The 10,476-nt window shown below is 38.7% G+C and overlaps 1 pseudogene; it reads left to right on the forward strand.

Annotated features, from left to right (window-relative positions):
• Window positions 1-8,208: 8,208 nt before the first annotated feature.
• LOC105999982 lies at window positions 8,209-9,517 on the forward strand (annotated as a pseudogene).
• Window positions 9,518-10,476: the final 959 nt, after the last annotated feature.

A 10,476-nucleotide genomic window follows, 5' to 3' on the forward strand; every position in this document is an offset into this window, starting at 1 on the left:
TTAAAAGCTTGAGGCTATAAATAAACTAATTTATAGACGTTTGTAATTCGTTTATAAATGAGTATTTACTATGTATTTTAAGGTTTCGTATTTTAGCCAAATTGAGTAAAACTGCAAACTCTGCTCTGTTACACTGGCCACATTGTAGACAGCACAAGTAGAAGACTGTTTCTTCTATAATTCAGCATTCCATTGTACAAGGCTGGTTTAAACTACACAGAGAGTTAAGTAAACTGGTTTTTGATAATAGTTCCTTTGGGGTAGTGAGTTTGAACTCTGGTCCTTGTATTTGCTAGGCAAGTCTCTACCACTTGAGTCAGGCCTCAGTGCTTTTTACTGTATTTTTCAGATAGGTTCTTCTGCTTTTTCTTCAGGTTCTCCTAAAGCCCCCAGGTAGGCATCAGACTGCAGTCCTTATACCTTTACCTCCTTTGAATTGGGTGTTATAGACATGAGCCACCACACCAGGCTTGTTCTTCGAGATAAACCTTGCTATCTTTTTACCCACACCACCCTCCTATTCCAACTTTCCAAGGAGTTAGGATTACAGGCATGAGTCATTCCTCCCTGGCCATGATACCAATTTTTATAAAAGTTTTAAGAACTCCAGAAGATAAAACATAAAACATGACCAATCTTGAGCATTCTTCCTCAAAATACGTTGTCATCTCTGCATGAGTTCATTCCCTAGTATCTCAAAACAAAACGAAGTGTAGTGATCCTTAGCTAGTCATTGCAATGTATTCATTTGCATCCGTATTGATGAAACTTCAAAAGAAAAAAACGAAATTATTTCTTGTAGCAAAATTCATAAAATAGACAAAAGCCAACAACATACTTAGCCAGCCTAAATTTGAATCCTGGTTCCAGAACTTTAGTAGCTTCTGATAACTTTTTAACTTCCTTGAGCCTGTTTCCTTATGTAAAGAGCATAACAAAGTGGATACTTGAAGTGCTTTAAAATATGGAATGAAGCCACATCATTTACAGATCATTTGCATGGAGTTGTTCCTAGACAGTTGTAATGTTCGTATGGAAATAGTAGGTCAGAGGTGCCTCCTAGGAGGTCCTGGTCATGGTAACTTCTTTGGCATGTAAATTTGAAACTAGAGAAACAGGATGGAGAAAAAAAGAAAGAGGAAGATATCATTTTTGTTTTTGAAGAGGCCCAAAAAGTACTTCCTAAAAATAAGACCAATCTTATGCTTAATATAGTAGCTTGTAAAGTATGATTATATAGTTATTTCAGCGTCATCTCTTAATAACTTGAATATTTATGCGTATATAAAGAATAAAAGGACGTTTCATATACTAACAATTTTGAGATTATATAGTTAATTAATATTGAGAATGAAAATCTTACATTTCAACTTTAAACCTTTTTTGAGTTTTGTTTTTAAGATAGTCTAGTTCATTGCCCAGACTGCCCCTGAACTTGTAAAAGTTTTGCTCCAGTCTCCGGAGTGCTAGGATTATAAGCATGCTGTTCCTTTGTTTCTTTCTTCTTTTTTTTTTTTTTTTGGGTTGGTCTGAACTCTAGGCCTGGGCACTGTCCCTCAGCTCTTCAGCTCAAGGCTAGTGCTCTACCACTTGAGCCACAGCACCCACTTCTGGCTTTTTCTGCTTATGTGGTACTGAGGAATCGAACCCAGGGCCTCATGCATGCAAGGCAAGCACTCTATCACTGAGCTACCTTCCCAGCCCTCTTTCTGTTTCTTTCAAGAGCAATCTAATTTTTCTTTTAAGTAGTTGTACAAAGGGGTTTCAATTCAGTTAAGTCAGATTATATGTACAATGCATCTTAAGCAATGTCACTCCTTCCATTTTTCTGCCCATCTTTCCCAATCCCATCCATCCCCTCAAGTTCATTTCATTTCTTTCTTTCTTTTTTCTTCTTATTTTTTTTTTTTTTTTTTTTTGCCAGTCCTGGGCTTGAACTCAGTCTGGGCACTATTCCTGAGCTTCTTTAACTCAAGGATAGCACTTTATCACTTGCGCCACAGCACCACTTCTGGCTTTTTCTGTGTATGTGGTACTGAGGAATAAAACCCAGGGCTTCATGCATGCTAGGCAAGCACTGTACCACTAAGCCACATTCCCAGCCCTCAAGTTCATTTCTTGAGTCAGGTATATAATGTAAAGTCTCTAGGTATGTAGTTTCCTTGTTTTATTATTTTATATTGAGGCAAATATTCCTTCCAGGTGATTCTAGTGCCATTTCTGATTAAAGATAATTAACTTTACTGCCATAGATGTTTAGGTAGATGGTGACCAACACTTTCATCTCCAGTCTTAGGACTCTTTACTGATGCATGCTTGTGGAAGGGCAAATCCAGAGTAGCCAACTGTGGCAGTTCTGTTTATTTCTCTCTAATGCATATTTTGCCAGACTAGCCAACAGTGGTTGTTAGATCCGCTAGCTGGAAATAGAGCTATAGCTCAAATGGTAGTGCTTTAGCCTTGAGCACAAAAGTACCCAGGCCTTGAGTTCATGACCCAGGCTAGCATCCCCTCCCCCTCAAAAAAATTTGCTTTTTGAGGCAATAATCATAAAGTATTATAAGTATATTATAAAGTATATACCTTAGAAGGTGTTTTATGTAAATGTAATTGAGCAACCCATAGTTAAAATTGGCTTTTATGTTAACATTGGCTTTCTCTCTTTCTGTTTTTTTTCTCAAGGCTTCTGCTCTACCACTTGAGCCACAACCACTTTCAGTGGTTAATTGGGAGATAAGGGTCTCATGGACTTTTCTTCCCCAGGCTGCCTTTGAATCTTGATCTTCAAATCTCACCCTCCTGAGTAGCTAGAATTACAGGCATGAGCCACCAGGGCCTGGCAACCTTGGCTTTTAATTTTCTCAGCAGAGATAATTTTATTAGATGTTATTTACTGTGGATATTAGCTGTTTTTGTTTGGAATTGGTGTTTTGGGATATTTTTGTCTATAAGTATACTTTCCTCCTTGTTTTCTCTTCCTTCTTTTTCTCCACCTCCTTCTTCCTCCTTCCTTCCTTCTTAAAAGAACTTCTGATTGAAATGACTGGTTTTAATACAGCGTTCTGAATTAAGCTAAAAACATTAAGCTAAATTTTTAACTTAGTACCTGCAAATTCTCTGAAGGATAATTCTTGCCCCTTTTGATTTTAAAATAGCATTATATATATTTTCATTTTTGTCACCCCTTCCCTCACTCTTCCCCCAGTTTAGCATTCTATTTTTAAACTGTGTTAATTATATAGATTTAATTTAATCTTTTCAGAAATACTTGAAAATTCAGAAATACTAAAATTAGCAAGGTGTTTTAATTTTTAAATATTAAACATTTAATGTAATTTTTCTCTCAACAGTTATATATAGAGTCTGCATTTAGTGAATTTTATTTAGTAGTGGGAATGTGTTACTTAGGCTTATGTGGCAAAAAAATGGCAATCTTATTTATTTTTTGAAAGCTGGTTTATATCTTAATTTATAGTAAATGGGATTTGACAATTTATTGAGACAAATCTGAATATGTTGTTAATGTATTCCCAAGGGTAGAAAATGTAGCCTAGTGGATGAGTTTTATGATATTCTTGTAAAAATTCAGCAACTTTAAAAATGAGATGTATATAGCTAGACACTGGTGATTCACACCTATAATCCTAGCTACCCAGATACTGGTGATTCACACCTATAATCCTAGCTACCCAGGAGGCTGAGATCTGAGGATGACAATTCAAAGCCAGCTAGGGCAACAAAGTCTGTGAGATTCTTACCTCCACTTAACTACCAAAAAGCCAGAAGTAGATCTGTGGCTTACGTGATAGAGTGCTAGCCTTGAACAAACAAAAGGCTTAGGGACAGCACCAGGCCCTAAATTCAAGCTCAAGACCAACACACACACACACCACAAGACCAACACACACACCCCACCAGGCCCTAAATTCAAGCACACACACACACACACACACACACACACCACAAGACCAACACACACACACACACACACCCCACCAGGCCCTAAATTCAAGCTCAAGACCAACACACACACACACACACACACACCCTTAAAAGTTGACTTGTCATGGTTTCCTAGAGGGTGATTTTCTTAGTGATTTGTAAACCAATTAGCATCTTAGGTCTAGAGCTAGATTGAAAGATAATAGTTGATTTTTTTTCAAGTTGTTACAGAAATTATATTCATACAATGTAGTTTGCCAGTATTTTTTTTCTTTTTTACATTTTGACAATACTGAGGATTGAACTCAGCTTTATGCTTATGAGGCAAGCATTCTATCACCTGCTACTCCTATATAGTACTTTTGCTTTTTAGTTTGTTTTTCAGATAGGGTCTTGCACTAATTAGGGACTGGCCTCCGACTGCCATCCTCTCTGCCTCCTGAGCAGCTGTTTTTAAAAGGTATGGACCGCCATGCAAGGCTCCATTTTCTTTTTGTTCTCACTGCTTGGAATCCTGTGTCTGGTGGGAATAGTATATGAGACCTTCCAGGGTCAACAGAAGAAAAAATGTGAAAGGGAACTTGAAGAAAGTCTAATAAACAGTGTTGAACATTTATACAGTTTTGTTTGTCCAGAAATTATTTTCCTACTTAAGTCTCTAATATATTAGCCTGTGAGCTACCCAGTAGTAAGCTAAAAAAATCACTCCTAATATTCTCAAGGCTTGGTTGTATAAACTCTTCTTTTCTGGAGACTTCTCTTACTCTGTGGAAGTTGTTCATTTATTCCCACCTCTAGATAGTACCTTCTCTTTTGTGGTCAAGATAGAAATCTTTCCTTTAAATGTACTGTCTCAAAGTGAACAATGGGATGAGGAACTAATACCTTCTCAAACAGTTTTCTTCTTCATACTCTTCAGCAACTGCATGTTTTGGTTATTCTGCATTTTAAAAGTCACAAAAGCTAGTTAGCTAGCTGTCTTGCCTCTATTATAGGCAAAATCTTTTTAAAAAGTAAAATATACAGAACATTCAAATAATCAGTATAAAACAAGAATTGAGAACTTTCTTTTAAGGAAATTTTGCTTTATAATAAGAATTTCCCTGGGAGTATTTTGAACACCACAGAGTTTTTGAAATACCTTGGGGCGTTCTCTGAAGCCTCTGTGCTGTCTGGAGTGGGCTTTGTATTGTCATGGAAAAGGATTATAAGAATCACTACAGCCAGTGCCATCAGCGGTCCTTCCAAAGTCTTTCAAAAGCTTTTATCTTCTGCTTCTTGAGTTAAGTAGTTTTTTAGAAGTTTTATATTTAGGATGCTTTGTTTTGTATTTTAGAATTTTGAAGGGATAATAGCATTTTTTGTCTTCTCAACCATTTTATACTCAACTTTTCTGAACTATCTTGAACACCAAACTGATAGTGACTAGTAGGAAAAACAAAATGAATTACATATTGCAAATGATTTACTTACTGGTTTTAGAGGAAAATCCTTAATGTATAGGAGGTTTTGTCTATTTCTTACTTCCTGTAATGCCTCAGTAAGATGGAAATGCATAACACAAAGTACGGAAAACACTATTCACTCAATTGTGAATAATATTTCAAATACAGTTTGCTGAGTTTTGAGTTTTATGGTAAAATATGCAAAGTACGTTGGGATTGCTACACTGTAAACTTTAAAAAGTCTTTTTAAAAAAATTTAATGGCTAATTTTTTTGTCCTGAATTCATTATTTCTCTACAGAGGATGTGCTGAGTAAAGACACTGGGGAATGTGCAATATGCCTTGAAGAATTACAGCAGGGAGACACAATAGCACGACTGCCTTGCCTGTGCATATATCATAAAGGGTACGTGTGTCTTTATGTTAACTGGGTGATACTACAGTAAAAGATAGCTCTCATGGTCTCAAACATTGTAATTTGGGCTGAAAAGTTTCTTATTTTTAAAACCCTTCCTTTCAACTTACAGCTTCAATAATGGACTTTTTTTTTTTCCTATAAAGATACAAATTGAACCCATAATCTATTGTATTCCAAATGTTACTATTTTTAAAGTCAGGAGCCACAGGATCATGTCTGTAATTCTAGCCATTAAGGAGGTTGAGATCTGAACATCCTGGTTTGAAGCCAGTCTAGGCAAGAAAATCCATAAGACTCTTCAGTTAGCCACCAAAAAGCTGAAATGGAGCTATGGTTCAAAAGATAGAGTGCTATGCCTGAGAAGAAAAGCTGAGGGACAGACAAGCGCCTAAACTCTCAGTTCAAGCCCCTCTCCTTGAGGGGAAAAAAAAATGGCTACCATTACTTTAGCACTTTTCATGTAGGTTAAACCACATAAACCTTGTAACAACTCACAGTTGAGAAGAGAGAGCTTCTCCAAGATTGCATTACTGATAAATGGCAGAGCTTTGATTACAGCAGTTTTGTAATTTGCTTGACTTGTGTATTCTTCTTGCTTACAGAGCAGTAACAAAAGGGTTAGGTTTAAAAGTTATTTTGGGAGGGACAAAGGATGAACAAATCGGTAATGGTAATTATTTGTCAGTTGTGGGGCTTGAATTCTGGGCTTGGGCTCTGTCCCTCACCTCTTCAGCTTAAGGCTAGCGTTTTACTACTTGAGCCACAGCGCCACTTCTGGCTTTTTCTGCTTATGTGATACTGAGGAATCAAACCCAGGGCCTCATGCATGTGAGGCAAACACTACCAGTGAGCCACCTTCCCAGCCCAAGAAAATAATTTTTAAAAAACTAAAAAAGCTATTTGAGTTAATGAAAAGTTAATGAAAGAAGGTAGAATTTTACTTGAAGCTTTGAGAAATTAGAGTAATACAAAATAAGGAGGCAAAAAGAAATCCAAATATTTCAGTGATTATAATAAAATTGAAGAACAAGCTTGCCACCAACAAACAGATAAAAAAGTTTGGCTTTGTTGTTTAAAGAAATAACTCAAGCTGGGCACCAATGGATCGTGCCTATAATTCTAGCTGCTCAGGAGACTGAGATCTGAGGATTGCATTTTGAAGCCAGCCTCGACAGAAAAGTCTGTAAGACTCTTACCTTCAATTAACCACCAGAAAACTAGACATGCCACTGTGGTTCAAAGTTGTAGAACACTAGCCTTGAAGCACCCAGGTCCAGAGTTCAAACCCTAAGACTAGCAAAAAAAAAAAAAAAAAACCCTTAAACATAAAGATAACAGGCAAATATGAAAGGGAAAGGATAGAAGTCTAGTACTAAAAGAAAACTGGTAAAGTGAAAAAGTGAACTTAAAGGCAGAAAGCACTACCAGGAATTAGTAGTTACTATATAACAAGAAATACATAAAATTCTGTTTTTATATACCTAATCTGTCCAAATAAAATATGAAATTCAACATGAGGGAGAGGGTGACACTGTTTAAAAGGAAATTTACTCATTACCTGACATATAATTATAACCCCTCTGTACAATATCACTTTTACAATAAAAATTTTAAAAAAGCTAGGTGCCCATGGCTCACGCCTGTAATCCTAGCTACTCAGGAGGCTGAGATCTGAGGATCATGGTTCAGAGCCAGCCCAGGCTGGAAAGTCCATGAGACTCTTATCTCCAATTTAACCACCAGAAAACCAGAAGTGACACTGTGGATCAAGTAGTAGAGTGCCTGCCTTGAGCTGAAGAGCTAAGGGACAGCACCTAGGCCCAGAGTTCAGGCCCCATGACCGACCAAAAAAAAGAAAAATTTAAAACAATTGGAAAGTTCCATATTTAGGAATTTGAATAAATGGATAATATCTTTAAAAATATAATTTCTCTAGCTACTCGGGAGGTTGAGACTGCAATTCAAAGCCAGCCTGGAAAAGAAAATCTGTGCGACTCTCAACTCCACTAGAAAACTGGAAGTGGTGCTCTAGCTCAAAGTAGTAGATCACTAGACTTCAGCAAAAAAGCTCAAGCCCCACACCCAACCAATATATAGGAAATGTCATCAAAAGTTATTAAAAAAGAAATTGAAAATCCAAATTGACTACTAGCTATTATAAGTAGTTCAGACTAACCTTGCAAAATTAATATGTAAAAGGAAAATTCTAAAAATGACTTCATAGACAGTTGAGGCAGTAAATTTTTCTAGGGATCCATGAAACACTATGTTTAAAATCTTAAATTCTGGAGAGCGTTGCTTACCTCGACTCTTAGCTTGTCAGGGACGTAACTGGGACTTGCAGTGCCTGCTCCTGCTCCTGTCACCTTTGCCACCAAATCCACAGTCATCATTCCTGAATGCATCTCCATCCACATGGGCCAGGCTGGTGGTCCAGATTGGGAATGCCTGTTGGGAGCTCTACTGCCTGGTACATAGCATCCAGCCTGATAGCCAGATGTCAAGTGAGAAGACCATCGGGGGAGAGATGACTCCTTCAACACCTTCTTCAGTGAGACAGGTGCTGGCAAGCACGTGCTCAGGGCAGTGTTTGTAGACCTGGAGCCCACAGTCATTGATGAAGTTCAAACTGGCACCTACGGTCAATTTTTCCACCCTGAGCAGCTCATCACAGGCAAGGAAGATGCTGCCTGTGGTCACTACACCATTGGCAAGAAGATCATTGACCTCATATTAAACCGGATCAGAAAACTGGCTGACCAGTGCACAGGTCTTCAGGGCTTCCTAGTCTTCCACAGGTTTGATGGGGGAACTGGCTCTGGCTTTACCTCCCTACTGATGGAGCATCTCTCTGTGAACTATGGCAAGAAGTCCAAGCTGGAGTTATCCATTTATCCTGCCCCCCACGTGTCCACAGCTGTAATTGAGCCCTACAACTCCATCCTCACCACCCTGGAACACTCTGATTTGTGCCTTCATGGTGGACAATGAGGCTATGACATCTGTTGTAGAAACCTTGATATTGAGCACCCAACCTACACTTACCTGAACCGCCTTATTAGCCAGATCGAGTCTTCCATCATAGCTTCCCTGAGGTTTCATGGGGCACTGTATGTTGACCTGACAGAATTGCAGACCACTTCCCCTTGGCCACGTAGGCCCCTGTCATCTCTGCTGAGAAAGCCTACCATGAACAGCTTTCTGTAGCGGAGACCACCAATGTTTGCTTTGAGCCAGCCAGTCAGATGGTGAAATGTGATCCTCACAATGGTAAATGCATGGCCTGCTGCCTGTTGGTGTGGTGTTGTGGTTCCCAAAAGATGTCAATGCTGCCATTGCCACCATCAAGACCAAGTGCAGCATCCAATTTGTGGATTGGTGCCCCACTGGTTTCAAGATTGGCATCAATTACCAGCCTCCCACTGTGGTTCCTGGTGCAGCGAGCTGTGTGCATGCTGAGCAACACCACAGCCATTGCTGAGGCCTAGGCTTGCCTGGACCACAAGTTTGACCTGATGTATGCCAGGCGTGCCTTTGTATGTGGGTGAGGGGATGGAGGAAGGAGAGTGTTCAGGCCCATGAGGACATGACTGCCCTAGAGAAGGAGTATGAGGAGATTGGTGTGGATTCTGTTGAAGGAGAGGGTGAGGAAGAAGGAAAGGAGTACTAATCACTCATTCCTTTGGCCCTGCAGCATGTCATGCTCCCAGAACTTCAGATTCACGATTAGCTGGTAGTCACTAAAATGTTTTCTGACTACTCTGTTCAACTGTGATCATGTCTGTCTTTTTCCATGTGTGTAAGGTTTTAATCCATTATGCCTCAAAAGTAAAGGCTTTAAGAAATTAAAATAAAAGAAATCTTAAATTCTGGGTTAGTGGTAGGGTGCTTGCCTAACATGCATGAAACCCTGGGTACAATTCCTCAATACCACATAAACAGAAAATTCTCGAAGTGGTCCTGTTGCTTGAGTGATAGAGTGCTAGCCTTGAGCAAAAGAAGGTCAGGGACAGTGCCCAGGCCCTGAGTTTAAGCCCCAGGACTGGCAAAAAAAAAAATCTTAAATTCTTCCAAAAAGGATGTATGTTCCCTCCAAATCATTGTCTGTAAACTTGACACTCAAACCAAATCAGAGAAGGAAAATTTGAGGACAGTGCTATAAACATAGATACACAAGTCCAAGAAAACATTATGGACCATATGTAATGATATATATCTAACAGTAGTCTCATGACAAAATTGAATTTATATTAGGAATGAACAAATACTACAAGATTTATTTGTATATGGAATTGACCACATTAAAGAAGGAGAGATAATAGCGGGGTGCTAGTGTCTCATGCCTGTAATCCTAGCTACTCAGGAGGCTGAGATCTGAGTATCATAGCTCAAAGCTAGCCCAGGCAGAAAAGTCCACGAGGCTCTAATTTCCAATAAACTGGCCCCCAAAAAGCTGAAAGTAAAGCCTTTAGCAAAAAAAAACTCAGGGATAGTGTCCAGGCCCTAAGTTCAAGCCCCAGGACCAACACACACACACAAAAGAATAGCTATTGATTCAATAAATGTGATAAAGCATTCAGTAACATTCTGTACTTAATGATTTTGAAACAAAAGCTAAAAATAAATACTAGTTTAGAGGGTAAAATAAGTGTGAAAGAATACTATACATGA

The sequence above is a fragment of the Dipodomys ordii genome, unplaced genomic scaffold (assembly GCF_000151885.1).
Source record: "Dipodomys ordii isolate 6190 unplaced genomic scaffold, Dord_2.0 Scaffold205, whole genome shotgun sequence".
NCBI classification, from domain to species: domain Eukaryota; kingdom Metazoa; phylum Chordata; class Mammalia; order Rodentia; family Heteromyidae; genus Dipodomys; species Dipodomys ordii.